Genomic DNA, 21,467 nt, shown 5'->3' with positions numbered 1-21,467 from the left:
AAAGGACCTGAAACGTTAAAAAAAAAGTGCCCTGACAACATTATGAGACAAAGAACTCCCAAAGATGTCATTGAGTTCAATTTCTATTGGCCATCTACTACTGGATGTATAGTCTACCCTGAAGAGTGGTTTGTTTCCCCAGTGAGACTCCCTGGAAGAAAACTATTTCATTTGCAAGTGCTTATCATTGGGAGGTAGCTTCTGGGTTAGGGATGCAGGCATGTGTCCACTTCTCCTTTCAGCTCTAAAATCCCGTCTGGTGCAGACCTATGTAGGCCCTGTGCAGGCTACCACAGTCCCTATAAGTTTATATGCATACCAGGAATTTAGGTATAGGCAGGTTAAATGGGCTCCAACTTGACTGGAAAGAGCAGAAAATTCAAGTTCAGGCATCATAACCTATAACAGTGCCCTTGATAGGGTCATCAATGGATGCTAGTTGACTAGGAAGTCAAAGGGCTGGGCATGTATTTCAATTGGTATAGTGCTTGTCCAACATGCATGAAGCCCTGGGGTTTGATACCCAGCACCACAAAAACCAGGCACTCTAGTATATATCTATAATCCTAGCCCTGGAATGGTGGAGGTAGAAAGATCTGAAGTTTAAAGCCATCCTGAGCTGCATAACTAGTTTGAGGCCAGTCTAAGATATGAGGTTTTTAAATGGGATCTGGTTGTGGATGGCAACTTTATCTGCTACACACCAGAAATAGAGACTGGCAAAGTTCTACGAAGCTGAGGAAATATTTGGGAAAATATCTGAGGCACGAGGACAGAAAGAAATTACTCATAGAGCTGTACCAGGTCAATCTGGTAGGGGTCTCTGTATTTGAAGAATTATGGTTAATAGGAAGGTAAGGGTCAGGTTGTAGAGGGACACAAAGCCAAAACAGAGCAAACTAGTTTTCACATAATAGGAATGGTATACCCCTTTACACATATTAACTCATTTCCTTATAGTGAAGCTATGTATCATTATAACCAATTGCATTATATTATAGACTGGAAAACCAAATACAAACTTTCCTAGACCACACAGCTAATAGAAATCAGAGTTGAGATTTGGATCAAGGAAGTCTGGGTCCAGAACCTATTGTTTTACTTGCTATTTATTGGTAGTGCAGTGGTATTTCCATTCTAAGTGAGCTAGGGAACCATGAATAGCAACATTAGGAAGAAAAGATGAGTGTCTTAGGAATAACAGGCAGTTTAGATCACCTTCCCTGTCTGTGTTAGAAATAGCCAACAGCTATGGAAAGATGGCATCAGAGACAATGAGTAAGCTTGAGGAGAGACAGATCGATGAAACAGGTATGAGGTTTGGAAGTGGGAACTCAGGGTTCGAATTCTGACTTTGTGTATTAATGGTTGTGCAGTGACCTTAGACTAGAGAATTAACCCATGTGTTTTCATTTCCTCATTCACAAGAGCTTGAGGGAATGCTGCAGACTCTGCCAAAAAGATTCATTTGGGGCCCTGCTGACGAGGAGGTGTCAACAGGCTTCCATCTGTCTGGACCCAGCAAGCCTGTGGGAAATCTGGGTCTGGTGCTCAGGAAAGAGGTCAAGGTTATAAATGCCCAGGAGTATGAGTGGGATCTGTTGCTAAGTTGGAGAGGAGGTTGGTTGGATGTCCAGAGGGAAAGAGAAGCAAAGAGAGAAGGCTGATCAAAGAAACAACAATAAAACCATCTGCCTGCTCCCAGAAAGTGTTCAGCATTGATAATGAGACTGCCAGGAGCTTATTGCAGTTTTTAGGTCCATTGTTTCATACTTAATACATTTTGTGATCTGTGAAGTTGTCACTGACCTTCTATAGGAGTTAAAAACACATCAGCATCTTTTACCTGCACATGGTTACCTCATCACAGGTCACAGTGGTGAGCCCTAATGATGCCTATTTATTGGTTTTCTACATTTATTTTTCCTTTGGATCAAATGACTTTAGTGTCAAATTCTCAATGGTAGGCTCATTCTTAGTTATGTTCATATGCAAAGCCTAAAAGCAGGTTTCCCTGCATTCCCCATGTCCCTAAGTCATTTTCACTTTAAAGGAACATTGTATGTTTCCAGAAAAATTACAGTGCTATTATTTCCCATTTTATTCATGCATTTAGTCACTTAATTTTACTTGGAATTCTAAAGCAAAGTACAGCACTGATGTTAAGAGCAACTGCCCAAAATAGGAGCCCCCATGGAACTGGATCAGACCTTCAGGATAAGTGAGACAGTTGATTAGCTTGAACTATTTAGGAGGGCCCCTGTCATTGGGACCAGGACCTGTCCTTAGTGCATGAGCTGGCTTTCTGGAACCTTGGGCCTATGCTGAGACATTTTGCTTAGCCTTGGTGTAGGGAGGAGGGGACTGGACCTGCTTCAACTGAATCTACTAGGCCGAGTTGAATCCCCAGGGGAGACCTTGCCTTGAAGGAGGTGGGAATGGGGGTGAATTGGGGGAGAAGGCTGGGGGTGGTAGGAGGGAGGACAGGGTAATCCGTGGCTGATATGTAAAATTAAATTAATTATAAAATAAAGAAAAGAATTCCCACACATGTGCATCTACACACACAAAGACACACACACACACACACACACACACACACACACACACACACACACACACACACAGAGTAGAGGGAGAAAGAGTGACAGAGAGACAAAGGAAAAAAAGAAATGGTTTGCATTTGTACCTTATTTATTTATTTACTTATTTATTTATTTATATTTTTATTGCTGTGAAATCTCTTTGCACACATCATCTTGTCTGCTAGGCTGTTTACTTTTACCTGAAGGCTCACCTCAGCAGGGGATGTCATTAAAGAAATCACAAATGCAATCCCAAGAAGCCTTGCAAAACAATGTAGGTCCTTGTTGAAGGCCTTGAAGACCTATGGATATGTGTGGTGTGTGTGTGTTTGGCAGGAGGGGTGTATGTATGTCATGTCCTATTGTCAAAATTTTCACAGATTCTCATTAAATACACTATCACCAATTCCCATTCATTCCAATAAATGTTGAAAATTCTCCTTGCTTCTCCTCTCCTCTCCTCTCCTCTCTTCTCCTTCTCCTCTTTTCACTGTCCCCTTTTCTCTCTCCCTTTCTTCTACCCTGTCCTTCTTCTTGCTCAGCCATATACCCTGGAGTGCATTAGTTTATCATTTGATACTTCATTTTCATCTTCTCTGCCTTCTCTCTCACATCCCAACATGTGAGCCTTGTCAAAACCAAACACTGTTCCTTATTATCCATCCTCATTAGGAAGTGGAGGAGGAGGACACTTTATACTTTGTCCTTGTCACCAAGTTATTGATTTCCTAATGCTAATTATTAAAATAGAACTGAACTTCTTTCAATAAATCACATACAGCGGTTTCTTGGCAAAAGAGCATGCATTTATCTTTTTCTGATTTTGTGTGAATTTACTGACCTTTGTAGAATGGGGGAGCTGACTTCCTATGGAGTCTCCTTCTGGCTTTTAAACAAATATATTTATTTACAGTAAACACAACCATATATTTATACATATATGTATATATACATACATACATATATGTATACACACACACACACACACACACACACACACACACACACACACACATTTCTGTCTTTAGTAGATTCCAAAATGCTGAATGTGTCTGACTAGTCATCTACCTATTCAGGTGGAGTGTAGTGGAGAGGTTAAGTAATTCTACATCAGAAGTTCTTCTCTGACCGACTACTTCCCCAGCTCACACAAGATAGGGGAATAGTAATTGAAATTCCTTTAAAAAGATGTTCTTGATACTTCATGTGAAGAGTTAAGCCTGGCAAAAATAAATAGCAAAGATGTCGGATGTCTTCCTAGTGGATAGCTAGTGAGCCAATGGAAGATGGAAGGTGGACTCATTTGTGAGTGGGTGGATAGAGTTTATGCAAGGAGGTGGTCCCCAATAGTATGTGAGTAGGAGAGGTGGACACATTCCAGTGGTCTGCTTATGAATGCCTTCATGCTTGCCTTTCTATTCTACCTTATAGTGGTTTGAGAAAGCTTTCCCTTTTCCCCCCTACTTCTTTGTCATCAGTTGTAGGAAGGACCAGTACGTTTCCCAATAAATTAGACTCAGGTGATGGTAGCAGTAGGCTTCTCTGTGCTCATTATCAAAGCTAATGTTGGTAAATCTTGAACAATTAGGAAAGCTACAGGATTCTCCATGTAACTGAGTTTTGTTAGCCTTTGCCAGCTCCCTAGGGACTAAGTCTACATTTTGTGACACAGATATATGGTTTGTGGTGTAGTCAGATACTTGGAAAATTGACAGCAAATCCCTCACTTATTCAGCCAATTTAGTTCTACCATGCTAATTGTATACTTTATTGAACACTAAATCTATTCCCATTTATAAAACACTGTCACTCTCTCTAGCCTTTCAGACTATAGCAATCTATGCTATGTTTAAGGCTTAGAAATTTGACAAAGAGTTGTCATGTAACTTTCTCTCTGAATTTATAAAAACTATTAGCTAAAGGCTGAATATACACTTCACTGGTAGAAAGCTTGCCTAGTAAGCACAGAACCCTCCATTCAGTTCCTTATACTAGAAAACAAAAATGAACTCTCCCAAATACTTTAATAAGCTGCTTTATGAACACAAAATTATTAAGGAAAAAGAAATAACTTTACTACTTTTCTTAAGCTTTGAGTATAATTTGCCTTTGGAATATATTTCCCTTTAAAAAATTTAAAAATCTGAACTCTTGAAAATGTATGAGTAACTCCCACCATTATAAATTTTGAAGCCAACTGTAGAAAAACAAACCAGTAAACAGATATTTGCTATGCTCTTAGAATGAGGACAGTGATGGTGAATGAAAGTTATCATGAGTGAAATATCATTATGATTGACCAGAGAATAAGTAGTAACTCTTTTTTTTTAGGTAATAAAGTTTTACAAGCAACAAAATAAACTGGATTACTTTGTGAGAATGTAAGTGAAGGAAGTTAGGAAAAAGTAGAGACACAATCCTTGGCCTAAATTCAGGCTCATCTTGCACTGAGCATACATTCCTGCTGGAAGCTTGCAAGGGTATATCCCTAATTTCTTTGATTAGATTGCCATGTCAATAAAATTTGCAGATTTACCTCCACTATAGATAACTGCTGTGTGACTGATTAATAATATTACATATATTCCTTTGTTACTGTTCTATTGCTGTGCTGAGACACCATGAACAAGGCAACTTACAAAAGGAAGCATTTAACTGGAGATTTACTTACAGTTCCCTAGCACTGGTCCATGATCATCATGGTGGGGAGATGACAGCAAGAAGGTGGGCATGCTGCTGCTGCAACAGCAGCTAAGAGTTTATATTCTAATCCACAAGCAGAGAGACTGGGAATGCTGTGGGCTTTTGAAACCTCAAAGCCCACCTGCAGTGACACATTTCCTCCAACAAGACCATGCCTCCTAATCCCTTCCAAACAGTTCCACTAACTGGGAACCAAGTGTTCAAACAAATGAACCTATGGGGGCCATTCTCATTCAAACCAATATACCATGTATTCCTTTATTCATACTTCATCTCTTCTACAAGCTTAGAATGCCTTACAAATGTTCCATAGCCTGCCACCTAATTCTGACAAAATTGGCATGTGTATTTTTTTATTCTTCAATTGTCTTGATTTGCTTCTTTGTTTGTCAAGAAAGTGAACCAGTTTCATGGTATTCCACCCCCCCTTGTTTAGAGAATTTTTGTTCAAATAATTAAAATATTAGGGATTAAAATAGTTGCATTCATTATTTCTGTGAAAAACATAATATCCCCTTCTTCTAGAAAAGAATCTTAGAGACTTTGTCATTAATTCATAATAGTAGAATTGACATTTACCAAGAGGATATGACAGTATGTGGGATGTTTTATCCAATATTATGAGATAAGTCATTAACATAAGTAATATTTTTTATTGCCATGAAAGTGTGTCATTTACTTTTCAGGTAATTAATCGAGGATAGCTATGATAATATGGTGATTCAGGCTGGTTGTGCATATTTGGTTTAATTCTATAATTCTATTGAGGAAAACCTGCTCCCTCTGGTTTTGGAAATAAGAATGCAGAAAAAAATGTGATATCCATTTAAAATTATATTCCTTCTCTCTTGAAAATATGTCTTTACTAGACAGGCACTTTGACCAAGAAAGCTACAGAGCCTGCATTCCTGAAAACAGATCTTTAATATTTTAAGTGTATGATCCATGGTCATTTGGTAAAAGAATCTCTATACTATTTATCAACCTTTAAAATGAAGAATTTTTTTTTTTTTTTTGTTTTTTGTTTTTTGTTTTTTCGAGACAGGGTTCCTCTGTGTAGCTTTGCGCCTTTCCTGGAACTCACTTGGTAGCCCAGGCTGGCCTTGAACTCACAGAGATCCGCCTGGCTCTGCCTCCCGAGTGCTGGGATTAAAGGCGTGCGCCACCACCGCCCGGCTTAAAATGAAGAATTTTAAAATGCACCATATGAAATAGATACAACATTTTGTTCCACGTTTATTTTGTTACCATGTGAAATTATAAATAAATATTTTTAGAAGTAATATTTAATAACTTCCAGGTAATAGTGAAAATAATTTCTGACTCTTCCTAAATATTTCACAGTTGCTCTTAACTTCAGTGGTAAACTGTGCTTTATAACGCCAAACAAAATTAAGAGACTAAATGCATGAATACAGCATCAAATAAACATTAGTTTCAGAATAGTGAATTTTATTTTACAGCTTAATTGTATTGCCAATGTACTAAGTTGTTAGAAATTAAATATCTTATCAAAATGGAAGTATTTCTTTTGTAGTATTACTGTGAAACATGCCTTGTCTTAATTTTTGATTTCTAATTTATTTAAATGCCTTTTCATATTATAATATACAGACAGATACTTGATTGTTTCTGCAAATTTTCTCAAACCTAATCATGAACTAATTTAAATAAACACTATTAATTTTCATTTTAGCAATATTTCAATTTATAAGAAGAATATGTATGTAATAAACACTGGGCTACTTTTTTTCTTACTGAAGGACATCAATATTGCAAACAATTACTTAGAGGAAGCACTCAAAATATTTAGGGTAAGTTTCATGTAATGAAATTCATTTGCCTTCACAACATAAGTGGATTCATTTGTGTGTCTGTAAATATGATTTATATCTGTGTGGTCTAGGCACGCACCTGCATATACATGCAGAGAGGCCAGTGGAGAATATTGGACATTCTGCTCTATTACAACATCTTTGAGGTCTCTAACAGAGCCTGGATCTCAGCTGGTGTTCAGCAAGCCCCAGAGATTTTCCTGTCTCTGACTGTCCTCTCCAGCACTGGAATTATTGCTTGCTGTACATGTGGCCAGCCCAGGTTTTTTTGTGTGAGTGTGGAACTGTTGAGATCTGAAATCAGGTTCCCATGCTTGTGCAGCAAGTGTTTTTCTCCACTGAGCATCTCTCCAGCTCTAGAAGTAATTTATCACCATCTAAAAACATTCATAACTCTCTGCATTGTATAGGGAGTACCTTCTTTCCACAGGGAAGCACAGTTGGAAAGGAAGTTTTTAGATTTCACTTGGAACTTTTCATTGCCATCAGCTGATGCCCTCTTTAGAGGCTGCAGACTCTCCATCCTTTCAAGTCAACCTATGAGTGTACTTTGACCAGATGGTAAGGAAAATAGGCAAGACACAGCCATTATGTATCTTCTTTTTAGGATGAGAAGGAAATAGAGAAGGAAGATGGTTTGTGTGATCGATTTTCTTTCTTGTGCTAGGAGATAATTAAGAAATTGGAGATCTCTGGGAATTCAATTATGTGCCAAGGTAGAGTAAGGGGAAGAGGGATGATTTCTTGTCACTTCCCGGAGTAAGAAGACAAAATACTACCACAGATCCCCTTTCTGCAAATCAAATGCTAAAGGAAAGTCTTCTGGAAAAAAAAAACAATAAAAAAGTATATCTTCAATGAGGATTCATTGGTCTTCACTGAAGCAGCAGCAGCAGCAGCAGCAATGAAAACAATAATGACAGGGAAGCAGAAAGGAGCTATTGGGTAGAGTTACAATGTTGCGACCACCCCTCCCATTGCCTCTCATAGGATAATGGAAGATAGCAGACAGTATAAAACAAAGGGGGAAATAATCCCAGAAACTTAGTGCAGCCAAGGGAGCAAGCTATGAAAGTAAATTCAACTCCAAATTGCTCATTATGACAGGGATGGCTACACTCAATGAAAGGTGGTCCAAACTGAGGGGACTCTCGGCAAGAGCCCTCTATAAGTGTAAGCCGTTATAAAAGGCCCAGTAAGTATCCTTGAAGAGCAGCCATATTTATTTATGTATGTTTGTGATGGTTCCATCCTTCTGCCTCTACCTCCTAAGTACTGGGATTTACCAGGAAATAGGTGTTTCTGTCCTCCTAGAAAGAGAAAACACCAAGAACCAATCTCTGCTTGCAGGTGTCCTTTCCGTGAGTGGCTCAAGTAGAGTATGTGCCAAACACACACACACACACACACACACACACACACACACACGGACACGGACACACGGACACACGGACACACACACACACACCCGGACACACACACACACACACACACACACACACGGACACACACACACGGACACACACACACGGACACACACACACACACAGACACACACATACACACCAAAAATAAAACAAAACAAAACCAAAGACCAAAACCAAACAAAGAGACAAATAAAATACCACACCAAACCACTGCCAGCAAAAACAATGCACACCCATGTTATTGTATGATTCCATTATGAAAGAGGAGGTAGGACAAAATATAATTCCTTCTGTCTTCTATTCCCCAATGCTTTTGTTCTGTAGGGCTTGAGTGTATTGTTTATCTTCAAATTTCTCTTTTCATTTCTTTGTGTTCTTTTAGCATGAAATGCCTGACCCGTTCGTTGTCTTTGCCAGGTCTCAGCAAATGAACCAGTAGATTTATCTTTGAAAATTGTTCATAGAGGTCTTCACATCAGCCTTGGTCATTGTGCCCTCATCTTTATTGGAAAGGAGAGTTGTTTGGGACTATAGATAAACACTCTGATATTTAATTACATTTTCAAAATGTTTCTGATTAAAACTACCCTTATACGGACTCCATGTTGCATCACGTTAGACATTTCAAATTAACTTTGTAATAAGTTAAAAACAGGTCAAGAGACAGGAAATGAAAACTGAAGGTGAGCAAGGAAAATTTCTGTAGAAAAGGGTTCATGGAAAATTCTTCTTGAATAAGTGTTCTTAAGTGTATTGATTAAGCCCTTGCAAGAGGGGACATCGTGACACAGCAGGATGTGGCAAAGTAGAAAACGGCAGGAAATGAAAAAGATCATTGGAGAAAATGTGTTTATCTTAAATTTGATAATACTACATTTCTTTCTAGAGAGATTTGTGTAGTAGAGATTTGTCTGAAATATTTTGATCTTGAAGCTATTTCTGAACCTAGCATTCCTTGTGAATTATTCTGTCGCTTCATGGTTATATGCTTCATCCCCCTTGCCCCCCAAATAGGGAAGATGTCATTTGGTTCTTTATGTGTGACTTTCTCAGCAGCCTGGTTTCCAGATTTGGGAATTGCATAGTCTTATACCACTGTTTCTGAAGTTGTGATACTACCATATTGACAGTTTCCATCATTTCAACAAAGACAGAACATTTGAAAATCAGCTTTTTTATGAAAGTGCTATACATGCATGTGAAGAAGTCAAATAATCTTTACAGTGTAAGCATCTACATGGTGCAGCTATAGTCGGAACAAGGAAAGTAGCATGAGTAGGCCATGTGAGTCTCCATGGAACCACCAGTCACCCAGACTGAATCTTGAATTCCATGGATTAGTGATGACTTTTGAAAACTTTTGTCTTGTTTCATTTGTTTAGTGGCTTATAGTTGCAGTTCATTTCCACTGCTGTAGAAATTCATTGAATGACTATATCACAAACCTTTTAGCCATTCATTGATTGGTGGTGCTAAGAGTGGCTTTCATTAATGAGCTATGAGAAATAGTGTTGATCTGACCACTTTACTACATGCCCTTTGGTGAATATCTGTGTATTTATGTTGAACATACCTCTAGGAGTTTATTTTTATGGCCCAAAGGTGTTTCAAACATGCTCAGTTTTAGTTCTGACTTCCAGTGTTCTAAAGCATTTTTTATGAGGTGCCTACTTCTCTGCAGCGTATGAGACTCCCAGTTGCTTTTCCATCTTTCCTCAATGCTTGTGGCCCCCTCTCTCTTTCTCTCCCTCTCTTTCCCATATGGCCATTCTGAAGTCTTTCACAGTAGACTCCCATTGTGGTTTCTTGTTGCATTTATAAAAAAGGAACAGTTGGGTAAGCAAATTATGGAATATTAATGCAGAAAAATTCTAATGATTTCCCAAATAGGACACTTGGCAAAGTTAGTTAATGTTTAATCTTTTATGCTTATATGTAGTTAATATGAATGTTGAAGAAATGACAACAGAAAAGTTTCCCTTGCCACATGACACAAACCTTAGTTGTTTTAAGAACTTCTATTTTTTGAGATTATGATTATATCATTCCTCCCTTCCTCCTTCCCAACTCTCCCACATACCCCTCCTTGCTGTTTCAAATTATTTGTCTCTTTATTAATATTTATTTCATGCATATCTGTATCTGTATCTCTATCTCTATCTCTATACCTATATCTGTATCTATATCTATATATATCTACCTAAATATAACCTGTTTATGTGATTTTCTGGGATGACCATTTGGTATTGGATAACTAATTGGTGTGGTCTTCCCTGATGAATACTATTTCTCCTGATCTCAGCATTCCTTAGTTCTTTGTGTAGAGTTGAGGCCTTATGAGCTCCCTGTCCATATTAGCATCTTTACTGTTTTCTGGATACACACATATTCTTTTGTGGTTTTCTTATCTAGCTTAATGTAAACCAAAGTAATGGAGCTTAGATACTCAGCTTGTTCTGTTGTTTCTATTTTTATTATACACAGTTATAAATAGAAGGAGGAGTTATAGAGTGATATTCTAAATATCACTAAAGAATCAATTGGCCAGCACAAGAATCACAGCTCATATGCTTGAGGCTTCTTGCAAGGCCACCAAGAGTGTGAGTAGAATGGCTAGTTAGGACCAGAAAATGGACCAACCCAGTAATGATTAAGAGAAAAGATTCTAGGTCAATGGCACAGTGAGAAATGTGTCTCAGAAGGATGTCAGCCCTTAACCACTGCTAAATTGTCAGTAATTGTCCATCTTGAGTCCCCAGACCACTTAACTGTTAAAATTGCATTCCATCGCTCCATCCCATTACTAGCCATTTAGTAGCCATTCTTTCCAGAAGAGTGAGACACTTCAGCCTTGTGGAAAGCTAGAATCAATCCCACTGGACTTTTCAAGGGAAGCTCACCATTTAAGTAGCTTATCAGGAAGCCGTGCAGAGGTAAATTCATCTGCTAGTTACTGTCCCTTAAGCTCTAGAGAATTTCACTTTAACAAGACCCCTATAAGGCCTTGTATCTCATTTAATTTTACATACTTCATTTTATAACAGTTCTCTTTATAAAGTCCCACTCAAAATTTCTATAAATATCAGGTCCCAAATGACCTGACTTAGCACTTGCCTATAGATGTTTCTCATATTACTTCACTGAGTTTGTTTATGTGTCTCCTGATGAGAATACAGAAATTGACTGGACTAAAGATTCTTTGTGACAGATGGCTACAATTAGTGTGAAATGTTTTGAGTTACTGAGACTGGTGGCCACTATTAACTGAGTACTCATTTTGCTGTAGCTGTGAATCTCACCAGGATTTCTCTTAATGTTCTTGACATTCCTGGAGCAAAGACACTGTTATTACCCTTGCTTTTTTGTTGTTGGTTTTTGTTTTTGTTTTTGTTTTTTGAGACAGGGTCTCACTATGCAGCTTTGTTTGTCTTGGAACTTACTATGTAAGCCAAGCAGGCTCAGAATTCACAAAGATCTGCCTGCTCTGGCTCCCAAGTGCTGGTATTGAAGGCATGTCCTACCACAACTGGCTTGTCTAGGTCATATTTCATAAAGTAGGGGAGCTGAGGTGCTTTGCATTTACAAATACTTTACTAAAATGTTTAAGTGGTCAGCTATCTCAAATCTTCTTAAAACATATCCACCCAAATCCCCAAATATTCCCAATAGGTGCATTCAAGGTTAGAAAAGAAATTATATCTGACCCAAGTTTATTACATATATGCCATGCATTCATTGGCCTTTTCTATGTGGTGGACAAAATCCAGAGCAAGTAAGCTCTGCTTGCTGTCATTTTAGAGAGGGCAGATACACATGGCTAGCTACTCTTTGCCATCCAGAACAGGGCAGCTGGATGCATTGTCAATGCAGTGCTGTGTGTTCATCTTAACTGAGGTCACCTGCAGATCTTGAGAACCTTGGGAGAACTGGCTCCACAAAAGCCTAAACCAAGTGGAGGCCATTTCTGTGGTTCTGATGTTCAGTCTCACATCATTCAGTTCTGCAACAAAGATGTCAGAGCAATGGCGTCTATAAAGTGAATCTTTAGCTTAGGGCTGGCCAAGATGTTGTGCCTTTGTTAGTTAATGAAAGTCTTTCCACACTTTTTACTTCCTACTTACACTGTAAGAGACTACTCCTAACACTCTAGGTCTTTTGAAATTTTGGTGCACTGTCATTTTTTTTTTCAAGTAGCTATTTAATCAGTAATATAAATTGTTCTCTTGAAGATCACATTAAGTAATGCAAGAGAATTCTGCCCGGATCTAGAAAATCTATCCACTAATGTCAAGTGGCTGAATAAGATGTCATTGCCTCCCCATGATGCCACTAAAAGAACAGTGAACAAAATACCCTGTGATAAAAGATGGCTTGGGTGAATATTAGTGAATCTTACTTAATGCATTCAATTTCTACATGTGATGGACTTTCACATTGGGTTTTTTTCTTGATAAATGGAAAAGTCATTTGTATGGGTTATAGAATGGGTAGCTTGGTACTTTTTCTCCAAGGGCAAGGAAACAGAATTTTTCCCCTAGGAAGTGAATATGTGCTAGTATCTTGCAGATACATTTTTTTTTTACATTTGAGGCATGTATTCATAGTATTATATACTAGAGAGGTGTTACTCTAAATAAATGTACAAGCACTTTTATATATGTCTAAGTAGTATCTAGTTCTTGTGCTAACTAATGTTTTAATAAAAGTGTGGTAAATGGCAGGTTTTTCATTATTTTAGCTGCATCAGGCAAAGTGAAAAGATCTTTAGATTATCCTCTTCCAGAAGACAGAGTTTCAAGAAGGATGTGAATAGGTGAACTGTTCAGTTCTTCCCATGTAGTTTTCATTTGGAATAAGGTTTCAGTTTCCCTATAGGAAGGAATTTCAACCTGTCCATTAGTCTGGGATCCCTATGTGCTAAGTTGCAAAATGAAAGCCACTATTAAAACGAAGTGGCCAGGGAATGCTCTAGTCATCACCATTTGAGCATGAGGTATAGATAATCACCACTTGGTCTATGCATACCATAGAACATTATTCAAGCTTAAAAAGGAAGGAGGTTCTGATATGCCACAACACAGATGACATTGAGATATCTGCCTAAGTGAAATGTTCCATTTACAGAATGTCAAGTGCTCCTTAACTGAGGTGCCTGGGGTAGTCAAATTTGTAGAGATAGACAGTAGAATGGTGGTCTCCAGGACCCTCGAGAGGAAATCATAAGGAGTGGTTATTTAACAGATACAGATTTGGTTTGGGAAGTGTATAATAGACTCAGTTTAGGAAGATAAAAAAAATCCCAGGACTGGATGGTGGCTGTGGTTATACAACACTGTGCATGTTAGTTAAAGCCAGTGAACTGAATTAGAGCTTCAAATGGCAAGTTTTATGGTTTTTTTTATGTTGTATGTATTTTCTCACAATAAATCAAAAGAGAGAGAGAGAGATTGATCTTTTTGGCCCACTCTCCATTTCTAGCTACTTTTTCTCGGGAGGCTGCAAAGAGATAACAGGGATCTTTTAGCTTTGATGATTTTGTCTTGAAGAGCTGACAGCCATGGCAGTTCAGTAGCAGTTCCATCTTTAATACCTGGCTCAGGTCACTGGGAGCCTCTGAAGGAAGTCTTTACTTACCATGGTTTAAACGTCAGGAGGAAAAGATTATGAAACATAGAGAAAGAGAATTGCATTATAGTTCTTAAGGCAGAAAAGGGATAGCTTGAAAACTTCAGAGCTGGCTGTCTCTAAGAACAAGCAGAGGACTGTCACCTGAAAGTATCCAGAATGCACCTACTCCCTTGCTTGCTTCCTTACACTTTCAATTCTTTTTGTTTGCCCCAATGTGGCAAGCCTAATGATTTTTTTAACTCAATTTTCAAATATTCAACAATATTGTAAAAGATGCTTCAAAGCTTGCCCTGAAGGAACCATTGCCTTTTTTTATATTTAAACAAGAGTACAGAATGCTGGAAGCTATCATCGATGCTTGATGGAGACAATGTGATGTCTGTTTCCATGATGCTGCAAAAGTGATTGCTGTGAGATCTATTCATAGCCCAGAGTTGATTTTTGACCTTCAATTTATTAAATTAAAAAAGCTGTAAAAATAGACACGGATCCAAATGAAGTGATGAGAAGCCAGGGCACATTTCCCATTTACTTTTCCTTATGAATATTTACCATGCTAGGAGAAGGGCACAGGTACATACATATACATGGAATGTAAATATTATAAAATATTATAATTACAAACAGAATGTAAATGTCACCTTTTTTGCCTGTGTATGTGGGATGTGTGTGTGTGTGTGTGTGTGTGTGTGTGTGTGTGTGTGTGTATGCATGTACAGGCCAGAAGTTGATATGAGGTGTATTCTCTGTTCTTCAACTTATATATTGAGCTCACCTATTTAGCTTGTCTAGCTAGCTACCTTACTCTGAGGATTCTCGGCCTTGTTTCCTATATACTGAGCATGTCCTGACACTGTCAGGTATTAAAATAGTCACAGGGATCTCCAATCCTCGAGCTTGCAGAACATGCCCTTTACCCCACTGAGCCATCTCCTCCTCCTCAGTCAATGTTGCTTTCCTGTTGGAAGTGTTTCTTGGAAACCACAGCTTCTATTCCTTTTTTTTTCTATTCAAAAATCATTGCTGTATTCTCAGCAAAGTGCCATGGGTCTATTGAAGGGCCATCGGAGGGGGAAGAGCCACTGTTCCTTTTTCCTCCCTTCCACATGCATTTAGGTATAGCTTCATTCAGGGTAAGACTGGGTGCACTCAGAGTCTCATACGTGACACTGAAGTCTCTACTTCATCTGTTAATGACCACCTTAGACATTTAGGGCCAAGTCAGGGACTTGACCAAGATTCCTGGTCACACTTGGGCAAGAAGCTCCCTCTGAGATTCAGTTTTAGACTTCAAAACTACTTTTTTCTACTTTAAGAATTTATTTTGATTATTCAATATTTGCTTTATTTTTTCTATTTCTGGAAAAATATCAGGCCAGATGAAAGAAACAGAGTTCCATTTATGGACTGTGCCAATAGCTATTGACACTTCAGGGGATTCAATACTAAAGGACATCAGGCATGGATGCCTTAGTATGAATTATATCATGTTATTCTATTCACAATGGTAGGGATCAGGATGCATTGAGAGCAAATTCTAATAATTGTAAATTTTTTGCAATATTAAACCAGTTGAGCTGAAACATACACATTTCCTCTGGAACCTACGGGGATGGTTTAGTGGAGGGTGACCATCCATGTATATACCTTGGTAAGCTTGATGTTTTCAGTTTGATTATTTTTCATATCAAAACCAAATTTAGGGAGAAATAAGGGGAAGATGATTCATGTGACATTGTTCTTTTACTCAAATGCCCATTTTGAACATGTCTGAGTCACTCTCTTGTCAGTCTCTAATTTCCTGAGATGTTAGGAGTCAGGCAAGCCAACTGATAAAAATTCTGTTTCATCCTCCAACAAATTAACCAGGTAATGAAATTTCCCCATGCTCTAGTTAATTGCTGCATTTCTTCACCACGTTCAAAACTGGAAGGTTGGCAAGTGCTCAGCCCATGTTGTGTGGTCCTCTATGAAGAGGGCAATCCCATCTTTGAAAATGGACTTCAAGACTGAATCTATTAAGAATGATTTAGTGTTTGAACAAATCAGTTTTCTGACTGTCAATACTTTTTCTTTATATAATCATGTATTTTCCTAATCACTTGGGAGAAATTCAGAGGTAACTCTTGGGTTCATCTGCTAACAATTTCAACTCATGAAAATAAACCAGTATTTTGAACTCTGTAGACCCAAATGGAAAAATTGTTGGCAAATGATCATAGACATCATTTGATATTAGCTTTGTTTTGTCAGCTTATAATCATTAAAGGAAGATGAAGTTACTCTAGGAGAAAAATAAGAGGAAATTTAGCATATTAGCTGAGTATAATAGTCTTGTTTTCAAAAGTAGCACAAACCATGTTTTCTTTGAAATATGGCAGACCATACAATCTGATGGTGCAGTTTTTTAAATCTTTAATATAGCATAGGTGTGTGTGTGTGTGTGTGTGTGTGTGTGTGTGTGTGTGTGTGTGTGTGCGCGCATGCACGTGCATATGTGTGCATATGTGTATATATGCAAATGCACATTGATGGAGTATGTGCATATGACCAGAAGTCACCATCAGGTGTCATTCTTCAGCATATCTGTCTGTCTTCCATTTTGTAAGGCAGGCTCTCTCATGGGGACCTGGTGCTCACTGACTATGCTAGACTGTCAGGTCCTTAAACTCTAAGGACCCTTCTGTGTCAGCCTCCCCAGGCCTTGGAAAGAATATTTATAAGGGTGCTTATGAATTGGTAAAGAGATGGCTTTCATAAGTAGTCAGAGCAATGCAATTTCCATTGGACTATCAAAGGACGCCTTCTCTGGACAAAGGCACAATCAATAAATTTGTCAGAGAGACTAAAGTGTCTGCCAACTTGGGAAAGGTTCCAGGCTGAACTTGTTATCTCTACTCTGTGACAATGTGGAAACCATGGAAGCAAGCTCATCATGATGCCAAGGAGAAGACAGATGTAGCACCAGGCTCTGTGGATATCATTCCATTTGGTGTCCCATAAGATTTGGTTGCTGCTGCTTAGCTTTGTATGCTTACAGAGAAAAGTGCTAAATAAAACTTGCCAGATGCAAGTTCAACACAGTGATTTGTAAACATTTTGAGACAAAGACATTTGATTGACATTATTATTTGGACATTGAATGTACATAGGAGAGTATATTTGTTTCCAGGTCTGATGTCAAATACTGGGTGGCTTAAGCCCACCAAAAGATACTCTCACAGTTCTATAAAAGGTCTAAAATCATGGCACTTGACAGAATTGTGGTCCTGCAGGAGGTTCTAAGGGAGAATCTTTCTTCATCTCCTTAAATTCTGCTGTATCCTGGCATTTCTTTACTTACGGCTTCAATAGTCCCCTCTATGTGGTCCTTTCTGTCCTGGTCTTTTGTTGTTGTTTTGTTAACACATAATGAGCTCAAACCAAGATCCTTAACACACCTTCTTCCTTTTCTTCTTTATTTGTCTTTGCTAGGGATAGAGACAGCACCTTATGTGTATTAGGCAAGTACTCTGCTACTAGGCTGTTGGCACACCCTTATCCAGCGATTCTCATTCTGTGGGTTGTGACCCTTTGAGGGTCACATATCAGATATCTTACATATCAGATATTTACATTATGATTCATAACAGTAGCAGAATTGCAGTTATGAAGTAGCAACGAAATAATTTCATGGTTAGGGCTCACCACAACACAAGGAACTGTATTAAAGTATTGCAGCACTAGGAAAGTTGAGGGCCTTAAGCCTTCTAAGTTACATCCTTAGATACCTTGGTCTCATTCACAGCTACTGAAATTAAGGGCTTAGAATATCTTATGGGTGGAAGCAAGCACAATTCAACTGCAGATACTGAAATCAATTAAACCATAATAAAAAACATGTTTCCTTCTCTCATGTGTTATGCCATAATGACAATCTTTAAAAAAAACTTTTTTGGAATTTTTATGTGTATGATTGCTTTTTCTTCATGTATGTATGTACACCACATGCATGACTGTGAGCCACCATGTTGGTGCTGAAAGAGAACTCAGGTCCTCTGCCAGAACAGATAGTGTTCTTGCCTGATAAACCATGTTCGGTGCCCATAGAGACAACCTTAATCTTATTTGGGTCTCTGAAATCTTATTTGGGTCTCTGAAAATATCGAGGAATGCCTGTCATGCAGAAACTTTCTTTATCCTACTGAGCAGTAACCTATAAATTAAAATTATTCCTATAAGTAGATTCATTTTGTATCTCAAAATAATTGCCTCATCAACAGTCTAGTTCTTAAGGCAAGATGTCAAATGTCACCTTAATATCTGTATTTCTCTTTGAGTCCTAGGACAGGTAGGCCTATGAGGTCTTTTAAATCAACTGACATGATGGAGATACAAAATGCCAAAAAAATTTTTGAGTGTTCTTCAGCATCAGTGGATGAGAGGAAAAGAAGAGAAGGATCCAGATGAGGAGTGAATGAGAGGGCCTTCTAACCCAGAAACCTGGGCATCTCCCCAGGATTTAGAACATTCCAAGTCAAGGTGCCAACCAAATGGTTTTGAGGGCATGTGTCCCTGAAGTTATTTGGTAGTGAAACAACTCAGAGGCTCTGAATTTGTTACTGTAAGTCTATTGCTGTGTTGTGTGTATAATTTAAAGCAGAATTTGACAGCCTCTTTAGGGAGTGTGGTGACAAGTTGCCAGCATGACAGGCCAGAAAGTGATAGCTTGCAAGTAGAGAGGAAGGTGATGTTATTGCCACGTGGTTAGAAGCAAGCAAGCACATTAGGTGACTCAGAACACTTGGGAATGCAATGAATGCATTTGCTTATATATGGCAAGTTGACAGTCCCCCCAAAAAAAAGAACCCCATTTGTTTATGTTTAGAATCCATTTTCTCTGGATAAAACTAGACAAACAGAATCTCTACCCCTACTCCCCACTCCCCAGACCCCATACATGAATATCCATCTGATATACAAGGCACTCAGAAACACTGAAGTCTAGCGAAGCAGGTGGACCTGGTAGTGACTTCTCTGAAGAGTTCATTATTGAAGGCCCTCCTGAAGACTGACAAACTCTCCCTTTGGATCCACCAGGGGGAGCACCAAGGTCAGCGAGGAGGCAGGCAAGGAGGGGCCAGTGAAAGCAAGAGTGTTTTTCATGTGTCTCCTGGGAAGCAGCAAGCAAAGCAGAGTGGCCAGACTCTGGACTCTGGGGCACAGATACGGTCCTTAATTGTCTGCTTCCTGGCCACGTAGTGCTGAGTGTAGGTGACTCATGACCTGGTGTGGGGAGCTCAGAAAAAGTGGTTGTTGGATGTGTGGTGTCTGGGTTGGGTAGATTTTGTTTGAAAAACTCACCCAGTGGAGGAAGAGAGCTGTTCAAGAGTGACTGGGCTCACAAAAGAGGCAGTGGAAAGACCAGGTGACTTAGGCATGTAACCCTTTTATATGATATGAAGGAACTAAGTTTACTAAAGCTGGAAACATGGTAACCACATCACCACCACCACCACCACCACCACCACACACACACACACACACACACACACACACACACACACACACACACACACTTGCTCACTACTATAAGAACAAGAAAACCACATTCACCCACATAGGAAACCAGGAAAAATAACAAGCCGTATTGGAACCCCACTGTCCTAGTCACACAGGTCACAGAGATTGATGTGGCAAATTTCAAACACTTTGCTTGGCTGGCAACAATCTGAAGTTCGGAGACAACTTCTACCCCTACCATCCTCTCTTTTCTTTTCCAGCCTTTCTTTCCCTTCCATCTATCTTCTTGAGGTGTGGAAAAGGGATAGAACACGTACTTTCCTCATTGACAGGTATCCTACTATTAAGCACACCTCTCTCTTTCAGTCCTGATTTCTTCCTTTAAAAAATGTATTTGTTTATTTTATATCCTGGCCACAGTTTCCCCTCCCTCCTCTTCTTCCAGTCCCTCCCCACCAGCTCCCCTTTCCCCCATCTACTCCTCCACTTCTATTCAGAAAAGGTCAGGCCTCCCATGAATATCAACAAAACATGTCATATCAAGTTATAGTAAGACTAAGCATCTCCCCTTCTATTAAGGCTGGGGCAAGGTGACCCAGTATGAGGAATAGATTCCCAAGAGCCAGCAAAAGAGTTAAAGACAGCCCCTGTTCCCACTGTTGGGAGTCCCACGAGAGGAGCAAGCTACATAACTGTCATATATATGCAGAGTGCCTATGTCAGTCCCATGCAGGCTCCCTGGTTGTTGGTACAGGCTCCGTGAGCTTCTATGAGCCCAGGTTAGTTGATTCTGTGAGTTTTTTTGTGGAGTTCTCAACCCCTCTGGCTCCTACAATCCTTTCCCCACCTCTTCTGCAGGATTCTCCAAACTCGGTTTAATGTTTGGCTGTGGGTGTACATTTGTTTCCACCAGTAGCATGAATCATAATTGGTCTTATTAATAAAAGCCCAGAGTCAGATGTTGGGGTAAAAGCTGAAAGATCAGAGAAAGGCAGAGCAGCCAGCCACTAGCTGGAGCTCCTGTCTCCTCCTGCCTTATATTCCTCTCTCCAGCCACCCTTATAACTTTCTATTTCCATCTCCCTAGCGCTGAGATTAAAGGCATGAGATCCCAAGGGCTGGGATCAAAGGTGTGTACCACCACTGCCTGGCCTCTATGGCTAACTAGTGGCTTAGCTCCACACTCTGATCTTCAGGCAAGCTTTATTTGTTAGATCACAAACAAAATATCACCACAGTGAACCATGGGTTTATTGGGCTGACTTCCAGAGCATAGGAGAAGCACTATTTACAGGAGCATGGATGACTCAAACACAGCAGCATATCCAAAGCATCTACCCTAGCATGAGTGATGATTCACAAAAGCTGCATCCTTGGAGCTTGCTGCAAGCCACACAGGAAGCTCAGCTGGTCAGAGTCTCCTCTCCTCAGCAGTTGTTTTGTATGTATAACTTTGGGAGAGGCTTTGTGAATCTTGTAAGTTTCAGGGACTTCCTGAGACTTACAAGATTTCTTTTTTAAGCCCCATGAGTCTACAGAAGGGAAAGAAACCATTCAGTAGTGGAAATTCCTACACAGCACACCATGATGTGTTTCATCTGATGGTAAAGGTTTGGATATAGACTTCTAAAAATACAGAGCAGGAAATTGTTTCCTTGAGGTTACACTTGACCTTGGGGTTCAGGAAACTTCAATGAAAATAAGGGCACATCTTGATCTACAGGATTCTAGGGTATTTATGTCTCTGAGATGGGGCAAAGATACTTCAGTAGGTCAAGAGTTTGATC

General features: G+C 39.3%; 1 protein-coding gene across 3 annotated transcripts in view; it reads left to right on the top strand.

Annotated features, from left to right (window-relative positions):
* The window catches only part of Frmpd4 (FERM and PDZ domain containing 4), a 623,066-nt gene that overhangs the window by 235,872 nt on the left and 365,727 nt on the right, over positions 1-21,467 (top strand). The gene's annotated exons all lie outside the window — the stretch shown is intronic.

This window comes from Peromyscus maniculatus, chromosome X, assembly GCF_049852395.1.
Source record: "Peromyscus maniculatus bairdii isolate BWxNUB_F1_BW_parent chromosome X, HU_Pman_BW_mat_3.1, whole genome shotgun sequence".
NCBI lineage: Eukaryota > Metazoa > Chordata > Mammalia > Rodentia > Cricetidae > Peromyscus > Peromyscus maniculatus.
Note: the sequence above shows the minus strand (reverse complement) of the source record. Positions and strands in the feature narration are given on the sequence as shown.